The sequence below is a fragment of the Acomys minous genome (genome assembly GCF_964271855.1).
Source record: "Acomys minous genome assembly, chromosome: 10".
In the NCBI taxonomy this organism is placed as follows: Eukaryota; Metazoa; Chordata; class Mammalia; order Rodentia; family Muridae; genus Acomys; species Acomys minous.
The window spans coordinates 15,508,724-15,527,824 of NC_140491.1; positions in this window are offsets into that span (position 1 = coordinate 15,508,724).

The window sequence follows — 19,101 nt, forward strand, 5'->3', positions numbered from 1 at the left end:
TCTAGAAATTACTCACTGTCCATTTTGGAAACTGTATAGTCACTTTATAGAAGCTATTCTTAGTTTCTCTCTATTGCCAGTAACCATCATCTCCCTGTAGTTCGAAGCATTTAGATGCTTAGATGTAGGTATCTGCCTCTCAACATTTATCATGATGCCATTTCATCCACAACACCATACATAGCAGGATTTGATCCTTTTAAAGTTGAGTAATATTCCATTGTTTTTATATAATAGTTTCTTGTAATAGCCATCAGGGGGAGGTAATCCCCCTCAGGAACAGTCATAGAGGAGGGGAATAAGGGGAAAATGGGAGGGAGGGAAGAATGGGAGGATACAAGGAATGGGATAACCATTGAGATGTAACAAGAATAAATTAATAAAAAACTATTATTTTTTTATATCTTGTCTCTTGTGTATCATGTTGAAATGAATGTAAGTAAGATCTTCATTTAATTTCCTTTGGATATGTACTAAGAATGGGAATTATGTAACACATGGTGTTGCCTTTTTTACGTTTTTGAAGCTTGTCCATTCTGTTCTTCATGCCATCAAAAGTGCACAAGATTCCAACTTCCTTCTTATCCCCAAGATTTTCCATGCACATGTACTATAGCTATTCTGTCAAATTTAAGGTGAGTCCTTATTGCCGGGTCTCTTACGCCGGCAGCTGAGGAAAAACACACTGAGTATGGAGTCTCGTTGAAGCAAGGTCTCAACTTTATTGTGGCTGGTTTCTCTTATATAGAATATAGGGAGTGGGCAGGGCACAAGGCATGGGGCCAATCAGTTTGTGTCACGTGGCTTTGGTAGGCAGGGCTTGCACCAGGATATGCCTGAATGGACCATGCTCAGTACACAATAGAGATGGCCCAGGCTCCATTTTATCCTCAAGGCTTCAGAGGACTGATAGACTCAGCCATGGGGTCCAACACTTGTTGCATTTTGATTTGCATCTCCCTGGTGGTGCAGGTTGTTGAATGTCTATGCATAAACCTTCTTGGCATTTGTACGGTTCTTCAGATAAATATATAAATGTCTATCTGAGATCTTTGTCTATTCTGTAATTGCTTCATATAAGAACCTGATTTCAGGGAAAACTTACTGTAGACATCTCTAGAGTGCTGGCCCACTTGCCCCACCATCCATGCCAGCAGTACTCCTTAAAAATAAGGTTGGATCCAGCCAGTTCCATTCCACCAAAAATAATAAACCACACACTCAGTAGTAAGAAAATAAAGCCAACCAAAGTCTCTACTTTCTTTTGCTATTTCCATATCTTGCTGGAACTAAAAAAGCTTGTTTTGGGTTTTATTTTCATTTGACTTGAAGCTTCTAGTTACCTTTTGACATCTTTTTTAAGATTTAGTAAAGAAACAAGAAAGCTAGCTGATATTTGTCCTCCTAGGGCCATGACTCAGGCTTGGTTTCCCCTCCTTCTTTGCTATTCCTCTCTTGATTGGAAGACCAAGGCCTTTAGCCTACACACCAGGCCCATGTAGTCACAGCTAGTAGCTCCCACTTGCTGCTGGCAGCATACACTTTCACTCCCCAGTGTGAGTTTGTACCTTTGGGTATGCACAGAGAGCTAAAAGTAAGGTGTCTTGTCTTCTCATAAAGGCAGAAAAGAGAATACAACCAAAGAGGAACATGGGTATTCTTTTTCTATTTCAGGTTGTGCTTCAAGTCTATCATTGTTACTAAACCACCTTGCTTTAAATAAAATAATCACACTGGCCCAAGATGGATTATTCTTTGCAATTAACAGATAATAGATAACAATTGGTTCCTCTTTAATCCACCATTAGCAGCTTCTCAGTGCTACTCACACTGTAAGGATAAGCAATTCTTACTTATGGGCAGAAAAATGTGATGAGGATTCAAGAACAAATCATATCATGTAAACTATTATTTTCAAACACTCAAACACTTTCTTAATAAAACATAATCTCTGACGTCGCAAACATAGACTTAGAACATAGGCTAAGAACTCAGTAATCAAGGATTCAGTCATCAACCCCCTCTTGATTTCTCAGTGTGGTCCTTATGCCTGAAATAAATATGTGTAAAGCTGTGCTGTCATTCTATCCTAAAAATCTCAAGAATTGACCCACCCTGGAGTGTTCTCCTAAAAGACATAACATTATTTAACATCTATATAATGTCTGTGTTTGGAAGGAGCTCATGTCCATGTGTCTACTCCACTGCTTATCTTGTAGAGAAGAAATATTCTATGTTATAACCAAATTACTTTATGATATAAAACCAATTCCTTTCTCATCTCTCACTCACTTTCTTAGTCTTGGCATTACTTTCTTCTCAGATTTTAGTTGCCGTGGCATTACATGTTCCAATACCATGGCCCTCCTCAGCTAACCAGAGACTTTGGGTGGCAACAATGATGTTGAAAGCACTGAATTCCATAATTTTAGTATCAATCAAGCTTGCCTGGCATGGAGGCATGGTAGACATTCAATCCAATTGCTGTTTATTGAACATCTTCTATTTACAAACCTCAGGGTTACTTGGAAGAAAACATAGTTGAATATATAGTCGTATCTATAATTAACAATATTGATGGCCCAGCTCTCCTATCTAAATCAGATACCAAATGGATATAATTAACTAATAAGTAGTAAATTATGAACAAATACTCTTTTGTTGATCTTATGAAAAGTATATAGCTCCTCAAAGGATAACTTCATTTTATTCACTCATTCATTTGTTATTTTATCCAAAAGTAAATATTGAACTGTGCTTTCAAGAACTCTTGTAGCCATTAAGAAGACAAAAGTGGATAACTTCAAATCCCTATTACCTATGACTTTGTAAAGAGAGGGGGTGGAGAAAGAAAAGGAGGGAGGAAAGAAAGAAGAAAGAGAGATACAGAGATACAGAAAAATAGATAAAGACCAAAACCAGGACATTTGAGTAGAAAAGATTTTACTGATTTTACTATAGGAGTTTGTTCTGTGGGAGACCATTAACTTGAAGAAAGTACTATAAACCATGAAAGTTGGTCCATTGAACATATTAAACTGAAAGGCACATACTGAACAGCTCAGAGAGAAATAGAGTCAAGAGGGAAAAGGAAATAAAATATCAAGGCAATAAACACAACACATCTTTAATTCCAAGTGTGAGAGAAGAAATAAAGAAGAGAAGGCAAAATCTTTAAGCATTCATGAGGATTTTGAACTTTATCTGTAGGCAGTGGAAAAAGTTTTCTCGCTTATGAAGAACTTGATTTGATATATTGAGAGAATTGGGAAGATATGGCAAAGCCAATGCATCCATGAAGTGGATTATTAGAAGTGGCAGCCTTTAATACACACAGGAGATGAGAAGGCGGGAAGGAGGTATAGCCCACGGAATCTGATAGCAAGGAAAATTGAGGCTCACAGAAGGCAGAATAATGAAGTCTAAAATATAACCATTGCCCTGATGTGCAAAACGTGGAAATCTATGTCCTTATGGGAAAAAAACACTGTTAATATGAATAAGACTATGGACCTTAAACTCAGGAATGTATACTATAGATACATATAGTTCTAATATAACCACGTGAGTCTTTAAAGGATCGGGACTTTCCTCATTCCTAAGTATGGCCTTAGAGAAAGAGGTGGAAAGGTTACAACCTGAATCCTATGAGGGGTTCAACTCTCTATTGCTAGATTTCAAAACTGACAGAGTATATGAGCCATCAAGTGCAAGTGACCACTAATAGTGGTGAATGGCCTTCAGCTTCTAGGCAGGAAAAAAAAAACAAACCAGCAATCACAGTGCTATAGCCTCAAGAAACTGAATTCAGTGAAAACAAAAAGATTAAAGAAACTGATACTCAAAAGTCTTCAGAGAGGAGGGCAACCATGTTGAACTCTGGATGTTATCCTAGTGAGTCCAAATCAAATTCTAAAGACGGATGAAAGCCCGCAGTGTAAGTAACTACTTGGTAGTTTATTAAGATGATAGTAGAAAACTAATGCAAACCTAAATGTAAAATAAAATGCGATATGATTCCTAGGTGAGAAATAGAGGCCAAAACAAAGCAATCCCCTAGGAAGAGTGAACAAGTAAAGTCAAAGGGATAATGAACCCCAAAACTAGAGATATCCCAACTAACAAATACAGAAAAGCAAGTAATCTTAGACCAGGGGTCTTTGTCAAAAACACTGTTCAGATTGCTTAGTGCAACCCCTAGAAGATTCACAGGAAGAGAGCCTGGAGCCTATCTACCGTAAGGGGACAGGGGTCCAAGGAATAACTAACCCATATCCAGAGATTTGTTCCCAGTAAGTCCTTGTGGAGCTAGCTACAGGGAAAAAAAAACAATTATGGAAAACACCTTGCTCTTCCTTCAGACAGTAACTCCATGCTTTGTGAATATAACCATCCTTTATATGTACAACTTTCCTAAGTTCAAAATACCTACAGTACTATTTGCAAGTGCTGGTGTCTTTATTCCAGAGATGCCAGCAGTACAAATGTGACTTCCGATGAGTTCAAAGGTGCCAGATATTCACTCTACTTCTAAATACATGCAGACTCTTGAGTAATATTTACCTTAGCAATCACACAGTTGTTTTTGTTTTTGTTTTTGTTTTTAACTTTCATGCTCTACATGCTTGTTGAAACCTGCATTATTCATCTTTGTAGCCCCAACACATAAGCACATAATATGTTGGAAATATTTTTTCATGAGTGCATCAGAGAATAAAATAAATTTGTATTAAAATGACAAATTCATCATAATATCCAAAGCACAATTTCCTGTATGACTTTCAAAGGTGCCCATCACTATGCATAATAATCATAATATAAGAACTTAATCCTTTTAAAATTTGCAGCAACAACAACAAAAAAAAACCCTTTATATTAGCATAGATATAATATTCAAAGTGCTACCTGCTCTTGCATACCTCACACAGCTTTCTTCCAGAAAATAATTGTCTCCAAAAGTTCCTTATCCAGCAGTGGTTTGGTTCCAATTATGATGTACATCCTTGACTGTATTCAAGTTCACAGAACAGCTCATATTTTCTCTTCTGAAACAGCAGAGCATTGTCTTGCCCCAAGCATCCCTGAGAATACTTGGATCCTATTTGAAAATCATTTGGAGAGCTTTGCACACAGTTCTTCATAATAGTTCTCTAAGTAGGTCTCTAACTGTCCTCTTTGTCCAAATTATAGCAACTCTCTTTCTTTTTGTGTCCCAGCTGAAGTCCTCAAGGCTCTCAATAAACACTATGACAAGAGTCTGTGTTTATCCATCTGCCCTTGTGGAGTTTCTAAACTGTAAGGGAACTTAGAAGCCAGATCACTAAAACATCTGAGTGAAAAGATGGGAAAACAAAAACTAGGGACTGAGAAAAATTCTCGTAAATGGGCAGAATCAGAGACCAGCACTTATCTTCTGATTCCAAGATCTTCTGGTAACCTGGCCACCAGGCTGTGTGACCAACTGAAGCACTTATCTTCTTTTCCTAGTGGCAACTGAGATGCCCAAGCTTCTGTAGGACCCAAGCATATTACACAAGTTTTATTTTCCTAGCCACCTTTACTGAATGCTCTTGAGTAACCTCCCAAAATTAGGCTATGTGGTGCCTAAACTTGATTGATTGTGAACCAAAATAGTCCTTTCCTTCCTTCGTTTATTTTTGTCAGAGGTACTTTGTCATAGCCATGTGAAAGGTAACCAGCACAGAAATTGATACTAAGGAGAGGGACATTGTAGTGATACCCTTAACCACATGGTTTTTGGGAGGCAGGGTTCCAGAACGCTACTGAGCCAGCCTTTCTGTGGTAAGGTAAGAATCCCTGCAAGGAGGACCTAAGATGCCTGTATGTGGATGCATAGAGATAAAGCCTAGGTTGTAGTAAGAGCCCAGAATGTAGGAGATTTTAAATCAATCATTATCCATCCCACACATTCTCAGACATGACAAGGCATCCCATCAGGCATTTTTCCTTTATTCATTCAGTCACTATTTTATTTATTTGCACTTATTCACTTGATGAAGCATCCATGTGCCGTTTGTATTAGTCAATTTGCTTCTAAGCACTAAAATTTATAATAATAGAGATTATATTCTCATTGCTTTTACATTTTATGTTTTATGATTTTAGGCTTGTGTTTGTTTTTGGTTTGTGTGTAATGCTTGAATTCATTTCAGGGCCTCATAAACACATGGCACGTACTTTCCAATTGATTTACACACCAGGTCTTTTTAATGATTAATACTTTTCCCAGCAAAGTGTAGAGTCTTTGGTTTGTATAAAAACTAGAAACTAGAAAACAACTATAAAAGTATAAACATGAATTTTATTAGGAATGATGAGACATTTTAATGAACAAAACATTATTTTTATGTCTTTCAGGAAAGGAACTTTCAAATGGCCCCACTTCCACACCCAAAATGGCACGGCCATCTGTGCTCACAACCAGGGGGATCCTGGGAAGAGCAACAAGGTAAGACCAGCTTGATGATGGAGAGCTCAGGCCAGTAGTGAGTGCATGAGAAGCAGACATCTCTGAAGACAAGATTCAGTGAGGCAATTCATTTAATTGGAGGAAACAAAGGCTATTTAAACTTTTGGGGAGTGGATAGAGGATTTTGGGTGAGTACACATCATCAGGAAGGACTAACATGCTGGAAATTCCTTATTTGCGTGAAGAGGAATTCCAGGTACTTGCTGCACATGACATGATAAGGAGAGAGGAAATTTAACCTGTAACCTAGCCACCAGGCTATATGACCAACTGAAGAGTGGTAGAGGTGGGGTACATAATGCTATGTGTGCTGGGACATGCAGGCCAAAGGCAGGGAGGGATCAGTCCTACTACAGCCCATGTCAAGATAAGGTTTTCAGGGTTTGGACATGCCTATATCTCGATCTTGCTCCAGGCTGTCTTCCCCAGTTACATGACTTCATGGGCTACACAGAAAAGTAGAAGAGAAATAATAGAAAATAGAAATTGAAATGTAATTGTTTCAGGCTTTCTTATCCAGAGATTTGCTGCATGATTTTTCTTTTTGTTATGCTTAATTAATTACTGGATCTTTCCAAAACCTAAATAATAAAAAGGTGTAAGCTTAGATTAAAAAAAAAAACCCTCTTTATTTAGAGTTCTTAAATTCTTTTACCTCTCTTCCGACCCACCAACCAGAGTTAGGGAAGAAAGAAGGTTAATAGGAAAAGGGGGTTGTGGACTTTATTAGTAGTTCCTTGCAGTGATTTCACTGTTCATTGTCGGGATACCAATAGTCCAGTCAAATAGCAAACACCAAACAGCAACACAAATCAGCAGTAGGGGCACTATCCGGCAGAAACAGCAAGACTCTGCCAAATCAGCACAAGTCAGCAGAAGTAACCAGAATCTGCCAGAGTACCAGGAGGTGTCCTCTGGAACATTTCTCTCTCTAGGAAGTGATGTGTAGAAAAATGAAGACCTGCAAAGCCATATAAACCATTGCAAGGCTTAGCATCATCTCACTGTCTGTAGGCTTCTATTTATCCCTTCTCAGAGTCCACACAAGAATGATTTGCAGCTGGTAGAAACCATGTCCCTCGCATGAGACAGCCTTCAGCAACATATCACTCACTCTCTCATGGGTCTATTTTCTGCTTAAAAAAAAAAGTCATGAGTGGAGAAACACTACCACATCCCGTACTTGGAACCAAAACAAAAGACACATCCCCATGGCACAACTGAGTCTTCAAAGAATCCAGAAACTTTCATTTCAAAAAGTTCCCTGGGAAAAGATCTTCACCAACCCTACATCTGACAAAGGTCGAATATCCAAAATATATAAAGAACTCAAGAAATTAAACACCACCAAACCAAATAACCCAATTGAGAAATGGGGCTCAGAACTAAACAGAGAATTCTCAACAGAGGAATATGAAATGGCTGAGAAACACTTAAAGAAATGCCCAACATCCTTAGTCATCAGGGAAATGCAAATCAAAACAACTCTTAGATTCCATCTTACACCCATCAGAATGGCTAAGATCCAAAATTCAAGTGACACCACATGCTGTCAAGAATGTGGAGAGAGAGGAACACTCTTTCATTGCTGGTGGGAATGCAAACTAGTACAGCAACTTTGGAAATCTATCTGGCTCTATATCAGAAAACTGGGAATAGGAATTCATCAAGACCCAGCTATTCCACTCCTTGGAATATACCCAGAAGATGCTCCAGAACACAACAAGAAAATTTGCTCAACCATGTTCATAGCAGCCTTATTGATAATAGCCAGATCATGGAAACAGCCTAAATGTCCCTCAGTAGAAGAATGGATAAAGAAACTGTGGTACATTTACACTGTGGAATACTACTCAGCTATTAAAAACAAGGAATTCCCAAAATTTGTGGACAAATGGATTGAGCTAGAAATGATCATAATGAGTGAGTTAAGCCAGAAGCAGAAAGACTCAAATGGTATATACTCACTTATATCTGGACACTAGCGCAAGGGATATGTCCCATGAAAGTCTTCACTTACCAGGAAAGTGAGACAGAGGGGAGGACATCCTATTGGGACTCTAGGTAAGAGAAGCATGGGAGAATGAGGAAATAGAAGGATCCCAAAGGTCCTAGAAACCTACAAGAAGAAGATTATGATGGACAGATCTGGGCCCAGGGGTCCTGCTCAAACTATGGCCCCAGCCAAGGACAATACAGGCAGTAAACTTCAAACCCCTACCCAGATCTAGCCAATGGACAGGACATTCTCCGTAGTTGAGTGGAAAGTGGGGACTGACTTTGACACAAACTCTGGTGCCCCATATTTGACCACATCCCCTGGATGGGGAGGCCTGGTGGCACTCAGAGGAAGGATAGCAGTCTACCAAGAAGAGACTTGATACCCTATGAGCATATACAGGGGGAGGAGGTCTCCCTCAGTTACAGTCATAGGGGAGGGGAGTAAGTGGAAAATGGGAGGGAGTGAGGAATGAGAGGATACAAGGGATGGAATAACAATTGAGATGTAATATGAATAAATTAATAAAATATATTTTTTAAAGAGTTCCCTATGAAGTCTACAGAAGTGCTTCCTTGTCTTCTTCTTCTAGTGTCCTGCTATGAAGCGTGCACCCAGGTCACGTAGGAATTTGCCCATACCTGATTTGACTCTCCTGGGGATGCTCCCTCACACTGAACAAGAGATATGCTGAAGCATGGCCACTGCTGCCTAACATTGACTCCTCTCTTGTGATTTCTGCTCTTGGAACCTAGTCACCCTGACCAAAATCCTTAGAGCCAGGGACGTAAGGCTCCTTCTCTCTCTCCTTCCTCTGCAAGCATGTATATATCTAGGCTGGGAGGGTATCTGTGTCAACTCTTGTTTTTCTCCTCTGTTGTATTCAGAGCTCTAAGGGACAAATGCCAATCAAAGAAGCTTCCATGCAAAGGCAACACTGATAGTGACTAATATCCTGAATGGTTTCTACAGCCACTTTTGCTACATTCTCCTAATTACTTCAAATTTCATAGTGGACAAGAATCCTTCCACGCCTCATCTATCTTAGGATGAGAAAGGAGAAAGAATATTGTTCACAGCCATGTTTGTGTCATGTTAATGCTTTACAAGCTGATGGAGCGGGTCTCAAATGATAGAGGGTGGCTGTATCCAATGATGTTTACTCTATTTATGGATCTTCCATGTACTTCCATGTTATTGAAAAACAACCTTATGAAGAAGAGAAGCAAGCATGATTAGTTTCTGCAGACAAGGGAAAGAGCTGCTGTTTTAATAACCTATTCATGCTTTTGCTTTCTCATGTCACAATTTTATGGACTATCCTTTGTGAAATAAACTGGATAAGTCATGTAAGAAACATTTGTGGTGACATAGAGACACTGTTGTGAAGTGGTCAATGTCATTCTCAGGTCCTCAAGTTTATATGTTGAAGCCATATAAACTAAGGAGAGAAATAAGGTTATATGAGGATGAGTTGTGGCTCTTGAGGCATAGCAAGAGGAAGAGATGCTCAGGGCCCTTAATCTAGCATAGCCTGCAGTCTTAGAACAAGAAGAGGAGACAACAGAAATGCCTCATAGTTCCTCTTGCTCTCACTCCCATCCTCTCCTCTATCATCTCTATCATATGAGGACACAATAACAAGCCAGATATGTCGAAAGAAAGAAAGAAAGAAAGAAAGAAAAAAGGTTTCACAATGGCCTTGTTCTTGGAATTCCAAGGTCCAGAATAAGAGAAATGCATTTCCATTGTGTAATCTACCCAGTCAGTCTATGATGTTTTGTTAAGGCAGCCCTAGCTGACTAATTAACAAAACTAAAAATGTTATCAAATCTTTTTCCAAGTCAAATAAACATCAGCAAAGGCCAGAGGCCAAACCTCTGCAGAAACAGAAATACACAAAGATGTCTCTTAAGGAAAAACACATTAATTATTTGCCTTCAGTTAATTTCCCATTAGATAACTTTCATTCCTCTTACATATTGATTAAAATATATATCTCTGGATTTTCTTAGATTAATTCAAGAATTCCTACAAGTTTTATCAGTGCCTAAATAAAATCTCAAAGGAAAAAAATTATCAAAAGGAATTAATCTTTTTCTATCAACACCAAGTTTAATTTAAGAAAAACGGTAATGGGTAGGGCAGGAAAAGGAGGATAACACATAAAAGACGTGAAACACTGCCATGCAGATGCTTACAATGGGAAAAGTCTTTGTAATGCCACTAATTGATTGTTTATTTTCCTTTCAATTAAAAATAAGTTTTCTTTATTTCCAAAAATGGTAAAATATCTAGAAGTGCCTTATCCTTCCATGGACACAGCTTCTCAATAATAGTGAAAGCAGTGTTTTCATTTGTTTGTTTGTTTGTTTGTTTTTTACCAGTAATAAATCAGAGACAGGGATTTGTGGGTATCTTAGGAAATAGAAAAAAATGGAAGACTCAACCATAGATGTCAAATAAAACCTTACAAACCATGAGTGGCACACTATGCCAACCCTGAGGGTCAAACTGCCTTCCAAAGACATTTAAGGGCATTTACATTTGTTCTAGGATTCATCTTGTCAAACATGGCTCGTCAGAGTCCCTGAGTTTTCTAGAAGGATACTTAGAAGAGGATGGTCACAGTACAGGTACCTAATATGCCCTTTCTGTTATCATGAAAGGTGATGATAAGTAGGGAGGGCGGCCCCCAGACTTTCAAGAGATGCCAAACAACTTAGCACTCAGATTCTGGGCACAGGTTGCCTTGTAGCCAAAGTTGGCATGGGGGGTATAATTAAAATTTTTTTGAGATACAATTTGATTAATGAGATCATCAGACAAGAGAGAGGGAGACATGAATGTAGAGAGCACAGACATAGACCAGGAAGTTAAGGAGATCTGAGGAACTGTAAACCACAGGGCATCACTTCCTTAGTCCCTACAGAGGGACTTAGCCTGTCCATATCTTCATTAAAGGCCACGGAAACCCATTGCAATCAATATATTTGTCACAATTTCTTACATTAACAAGAGAAAAAGGTTAAACCACAGGGCTTAAATGATTACTGGTTGATGATTGATTGATTGATTGATTGATTGATTGATTTACTTTACATCCTGGTCTTAGCCCCATCCCTTTTTACCTCCGACTCCCACCCTCTCTCCTCTTCCCCCTTCTCCCTTCCTCTATTCCTCAGAAAAGGGGACTTCCACTTCCCATCCACCCCAGCTCACCAAGACACATCAATACTGTGCATTTTCTCTTCCCCTGTGGCCTGGTGGTCAGTCTCACCAGGGAGAAGTGATCAAAAAGGTCACATCAGAGTCCATATCAGAGACAGCCCCTGCTCCCCTTACTAGAGAATCCACATGAAGCCTGAGGTTCATTGTCTACATCTGTGTAGTGTGCCTAGGTCCAGACTATGCATGGGTCTTAGTTGGTGTTTCAGTTTCAGCAAGCCACTTTGGGCCCTGGCTAGTTGGTTCTCTTGGTTTTCTTATGGCAATCCTGTTACCTCTGGTCCTTTTCTCCTTCCCTCTCTTTTCCATAAGACTCACTACACATTATCCAATGTTTTGCTGTAAGTCTCAGCATGTGTTTCTAGGTGCTGCTGGGTGGAGCCTCTCAGAGGGCAACTCTCTTAGGCTCCTGTAAGCATAACAGAGTATTGTCAATAATGTCATGTGGGGGATTGGCTCTTTACCATGGGGTGGGTCTTTGTTGGGCCAGGCATTGGTTGGGCATTCCTTCAACCGCTGAATAATTACTTCTTAATCCACATAAGCTTCACAGGGTTATTTATCAAGTCTCAATTTGACAAGGCTTTACTCTTTCAAAATGCTAATGGATGATGTCTGCCTGGAAGAGTAAGAACTTGAATTTTTAATGAACACATCCCTCTCCTCTATGACTCTGTCCCAGTGTTCCACAAATCACATTTTTCAGAAACACTAAATAAGGCCAGATTCATGGACAGTTCTGTAAAAGGGAATCAGAAACAGTAGGCAAAATCAGGTCGCAATAAATCCCCATGTATCACTATTCTTTGGGTCAGTGAATTTCAGTAGCATGTGTAACATTTCAAAGCGATATCAAGTGTAAGAAAAGAGAACAAAGGACCAGGGAGATAGCTCAGTCAATAAGATACTCCTAGCCAAACCATCTAAAAGGTAGAAAGATGGTATCTAAGTTAACAAAGTCAGAAATGAAAAGGGTGACACTGAGAAAGAACCATTAGGTTTTACTTCAAAAGCTTGTGTTCTACAAAATTAAAAAATCTAAAGGAAATGGATGATTTTTCTTGATAGATTTCACTTAATAAAGTTAAATCAAGATTAAATAAACACTTTCAACAGTCCTATAACCTCTAGAGAAATTAAAGGAGTCAACAAATATCTCCCAGCCAAAAAAAGCCCAGGGCCAGATGGTTTTAGTGCAGAATTCTTTCAGACCTTCAAAGTAAAATGGTAGGTAAAAGTTAGGCTGCAAGTTCAATAAATGAGATTTACCTATCGTTCCAAAAAAAAAAAAAAAAAAAAAAAAAAAAAAAGAAGAGCTAATACTAATACTCATCAAACTGTTGCACAAACTAGAAACAGAAGAAACATGCCAAACTCATTTTATGAAGCCACAGTCACCCTGATACATAAACAACACAAAGAGTCATAAAAGAAAGAAAAGTTCAGACAAATCTCCCTTAAGAACAAAAATACTCAATAAAATACTCACAAACCAAATCCAAGAACACATCAAATATATCATCTACCATGACCAGGTAGGCTTCATCACAGGGATGCAGGGATGGCTCAACATATGAAAATCCATCAATGTAATCCACCATATAAACAAACTGAAAGAAATCACATGATCATCTCACTAGATGCATAAAAAGCCTTTGACAAAATCCAACACCCCTGCATGATAAAATCTTGGAAAGATAAGGAATACAAGGCCCATACCTAAGCAAACTGATAACCAACATCAAATTAAATGGAGAGAAACTCAACACAATCCCACTAAAATCAGAGAGAAGACAAAGATGCCCACTCTCTCATAGCTCTTCAATATAGTACTTGAAGTTCTAGGTAGAGCAGTAAGAACACTGAAAAAGATCAATGGGATAGATATTGGAAAGGAAAAAGTCAAAGTATCCATTTTTGCAAATGATATGATAATATATATGAGTGACCCCAAAAATTCTATCAGAGGACTCCTACAGCTGATAAACACCTTCAGCAAAGTGACTGAGAAATAAATTAAAGAAACAGCACCATTCACAATAGCTACAAATAATATAAAATATCTAGGTATAACTCTAACCAAGAAAGTGAAATATCTGTATGATAAAAACTTAGAGTCTCTGAAAAAAGAAATTGAAGAAAATATCAGATGGAATGATTCCCCCATGCTCATGGATTGATAGGATTAACATAGTAAAAAATGGCCATCTTACCAAAAGTAATCTACAGATTCAGTGCAATTTCAATGAAAATACTAACACAATTCTTCACAGATCTTGAAAAAAAAACAACTCTCAACTTCATATGGAAAAACAAACAAACAAAACCCAGAATAGCTAAAAAAAAAAAAAAAAAAAGTCCTGTTGTGTTCAGGGTGGAAGCCAAGAAAACTCACTTCAGACACAGAAGCTTAAAATGAAAGCTTTATTTTCTGAGCTCAGTGAGGAGGCCAGTTCAAAATCTGTACCACATCCCTGAGTAAAAGTTGTTTTTCATATTTAAAGATTTAAAACCTCAATTAACTCATATGGTGCAGGGAGAGAGATAGTGGAAAAGGGTGGTCATCTCTGATTCAAGTTATTTTGCTAACAAGAAGTTCTAGCTGACCTTGAAAGCGTTGGGGTCAGCTAGGCTTGTGGTTGGGGAATTTCTGGGGAAAACAAGACCATAGAGTTTCTCATTGAACATAAACATAGTGTATAGTGAACCTTATCTTGTATAGCTCTTCTTTTACATCATCAATGACCTGAGATGATATGACTGGTGAGCCTGGAATAAAAATATCTATAATTATGGTATCCAAAAGGAACAGGCCTCAACAAACCTTATACAATAAAAGAACTTCTGGAGGTATCTCCATCTCTGATTTCAATTTGTACTACAGAGCAATTGTTATAAAAATTGCAGGGTATTAGCATAGAAACTGGCTAGTTGATCAGTGGAATAGTACTGAAGACACAGAAATAAACTCACACACCTATGGACACTTCATTTTTTGACAAATAAAGCCAAAGCTATGCAATGAAAAAAGAAAGCCTCTTCAACAAATGGTAATGATAGAACTGGATGTCTACATGTAGAAAAATGCAAATAGATCCATATTTATCACCCTGCACAAAACTCAAGTCCAAGTGGATCAAAGACCTCAACATAAAACCAGAAACACTAAATCTATTAGAAGAGAAAATGGGAACCAGCCTTGATCTCATTGGCACAGGAGACAATTTCCTAAATAGAACACCAACAGCTCAGGCTCTAAGATCAACAATTAATAAATGGAACATCATGAAACTAAAAAGTTTCTGTAAGGCAAAGGACACTATCAACAGGAAAAAAATAGCAGCCTACAGATTAGGAAAAGATCTTCACTGACCCTGACAAAGGGATAGTATTCAAAATATATAAAGAACCCAAGAAACTAAATAAGAAGCCAAATAATACAATTAAAAATGGGTTACAGAACTCCACCTACAAGATGTGCAGAGATAAAGATAGAGTAGAGACTGGGAGAATGACCAACCAATGCCTGGCCCAACCTGAGACTCATGCCATGGGAGAGAGCCAACCTCTAGCACCATGATCTGCAATGTTTACAGACAGGAGCCTAATTTAACAATTCTTTGATGCTCCACCCATCAGCTGATGGAATCAGATGCTGAGACTCACACCCATGCCTTATGTAGGACTCAAGGAGCCCTTCAGAAGAATGGGAAAGAGCCAAAGAGGACAAGGATTCTGCAAGAAGACCAACAGAGTCAACTAACCTAGACCCAAGGGGGCTTTTAGAGACGGAAGGACCAACCAAAGAGCATGCCTGGACTGGATGTAAGCCCTCTACACACATGTAACCAATGGAAAGTTTGGTGTTTATGTGGGTCCCCTATCTCCTTCCCACTGTCTGTTCTATTTATTCCCACCTAAGTGAGATTCATGAGCAGATCACCTATTCATGAGCAGGTCCTGTCTATAACAGGGACTTTGTTGTCTGCTTTTGATCACTTTGCCTTAACCAGGCTGCCTGGCCTGGCCTCGGTGGATGAGGATGAGCTCAGTGCTTGTGTGACTTGATATGTTGGGGTGGGATGATGGTGGTGGGAGCTTCCCTTTTCTGAGGACAAGGGTTGGAAGGATGGAGGAAGAGGATGAGAGAGAGGTACCAGGAGGAGAGGAGGGAGGGCTATGATCAGGATGTAAAGTCAATATATAAATTAAAAATAAATGTAAAAATACAATTAGACAAAAAACTATGGTTTAACTACAGAGCCTCCTAAGATCCTTGCTTGACAAGATCTTCTAACATAGTAGTGACCCACTTGAGTTAGTGACAATACAAACAAAAGGCAGTAGATTTGTTCTTGTTCTTCGTTGCTAATCAACTTTGGTTGTTTGCTAGAGACATTTATAAATGTAGGGCTTTCTTTTCCAATTCCAAGTCTCTATTTTCCTGAGAAAATTACATCCTTGCAAAGGGAGGAACAGGTACACCCAGAATATGCCTGGTTTTAATGCCTGTTTCTTCACAGCCACAACCTCCCTGCACATCCAATTTAAATAAAGGCATGATGGCAAGGATCCCAGCACACTGACAAGCAGGAAGATGTTGAGTGCTGGTACTTGTCCCCTCCCATCCCCAGCCTGCCATTGTCCTCATCCCAGAGGCTGTGGACAGGCACGTAAGGCTGCAGAGCACAGTTCCTGAAACTGCTGCCAGAGAATGTGCTTTCTCTGAGAGGGGTTTCTGATTGGAGGCATCACTAGGGATTTTTGCAATAGTGCCCTTGTCTCTGTGTTTTTCTACCTGCCAGCTTCCCATTTCAGCCCTTACACATGTAGGACTTGCCTCCCCACCTGCCAGACACAGCTCTTTCAATTATTCCAGGCTCATGAACCACCCTATTGATCATCTGGTCCCTTTGTTTCCCTGCCTTCTTTCTCTGGCTGCCTCAGCCTTATCAGGTCTTTAGTTTGGCATCATGTCTAGGACAAGCTAAGTGGCAACCTTTCTCTTCTCTGAATTGCTCAAGCCAGAACTACAACATTCAGCTTACTCTCCATGGGTCAATGAGTTGTTATCTCATCTCATAAAGGAAATTACAACAGAGGGTGAAGAATATGTACTTGGAATCAGGAGACATCAGTTCAAATCCTGGCTCAGCCAACCACTAGATCTGTGGGCTTGATGCAGCTATTCAATTCAACTGTATTCACTGAATACAAATAACTTTGTATTCTATCTATAAAATAACAAAGACACCATGTAACTCAGATAATTTTGTATATTAAATATGATACTTGTAAGACACCTGGCACGTAGTAAACATTCGGTGTGGCAGCTTTCATTACAACGATAATTATCAGCTCACTGTAATGCCTCCAAAACTATGATGTATAAGATGGCTAGGTTCAAAATCACATCATATAACACAGGTGCCACTGGGGATATTTAGCCTGGAGGAAGAAGGCAACAGACAACAGGATAGCTGTCTTCAATTCTACCTTTTCTTCTCCAAAATAAAAGATTTCAGATGTGTTTTTCTCTATCCAGTGGAAACAGGCCAAAAGTCAACGGGGATATTTCTTCTCAGCATGATAAATAATTTTCTTCCACTTATGCTGCTTGGAAGCACAATGAACCCCTTTGAGAGGTAATGAGTAGCCCATGGTTGAAAGAATTCAAGAGAAGCCTGCCTAGCCTTTGGATGAAAACGGTGTGTAAGAGATCTAAGCATCACACGAACTACTGAATTTTTATGACTGTTTAAATACCCTAAGTTAAATACTCTAAGTTTCAGGTGTGTGATTGGTTCTGTGATCATTACCAGCCCCAAAAGCAGATAACAAAGGAGACTTTTTTTTTTTTTAGGTAAAAGGAATCTGATCAATTTGGCTTCCTGCTAGCAATTCTTGAGAGAGAGAGATGAACTAAAGCTTTTTACAACATTAGTAAAACCAAGGATTGGGATTCCAGCGTTGGGTAGCTTCCCACTTACCATAGCTCTTAGATGTGTTTTTTTTTTTCTCGGCCACAGACTTGTAGTGCCAAGTTCATTATGTAAACCCTGAGTGGATGGATACTTGTGAAAGACTCTTTAAAATGTTAACTGAAAGCTAAGCCCATTACCTGGAATTATGTCTGCTTAATTAGCTGACGGCTTAAAGGCAGTGAAAACAGGTAAACCATCTTCTCTCCAGTTGAGAACATAAAGATGGATGTGATGGATGATAAGAAGTAACTCGAGGATTTGTAAAATGTCAGCAGCGCTGAGCTAGTGAGCGCTAAGGCAAAGAACCTGCAGATGTTTCTGAAGACTTAATAAAGGTTAGCAAATTACTCTCTCAGAAGATTGCTCACCTCACTCCCTCAAAATGGTTCAAGAACCTCTTGTGGAAACAGGAAATTAGCTGTCTTGTAATTGAAAAGAAATTGTAGTAAGCACCTTGGAAAATTTTTTAAGGAGAATATCCAACAGAAATGTTAAAACAAACCTGATTTTGGCACATAGAAGGAGTGATTTCACATGCAAGTCAGAAACAAACGTTGTGCACTGAGACTACCAAAATTAGACATTGCTTCCTGGTCCTGACACCAATCTCAGATCGACTACACTATGTTATTCTCTTGGCTTCTTTTTGTAATAACTGCACCCCAAAGTTTGCATATGCCTTTTTTACTTCAGCATTTCTCAGTGTCCTGTTAGGTTACAGGGGGAAATTTGTCTATCACATACACTCTTTCTTCCGTGTCTAGAAATTTGTCACACACACACACACACACACACACACACACACACACACACGGGGGGGGGGGAGAGAGAGAGAGAGAAATACAGAGAGGCAGAGGCAGAACCCGAGAGACACACACAGAACAGCTACATACGTCGATGAAAACATTAAAAGGCTCATCCTTTGAAGATGCTAGTGATTTGGGGTGGTGATTATTTCAAGGACATTTCAAACCCTCAGATGTGCCAACTTGGGAATGAAATGTTTCATTTCCTAGGTGCTATTTTAGAAAATTCAAATGTCAAGTGTTTTTCATTGAAGACAGCTATTATTTTCCATTGGTTAGGCATTTAAAAACAGAATGTGCACAATCCATACGAACTAAAAATTGCCCATGGAGAACCAGGTATGGTAATTCATGTCTATAATCTGAGAATCATGGAGGTAGAGGCAGGATGATCTCAAGTCTGAGGCTAACCTGTGCTAACACTTTTGCCTGAAAGACAAACCGCAATAGAAGAACTCTAATCATTGTCCTCTGATAGGAACAGGAAGTGTTACTTTACATAGCACCTAATATGAGGACCTGAGCAAAGTCTCACCTCACGACCAGACAGTAAAAGAGCCAGACTCACTTGGGAGATTAAATTGAAAATAATTA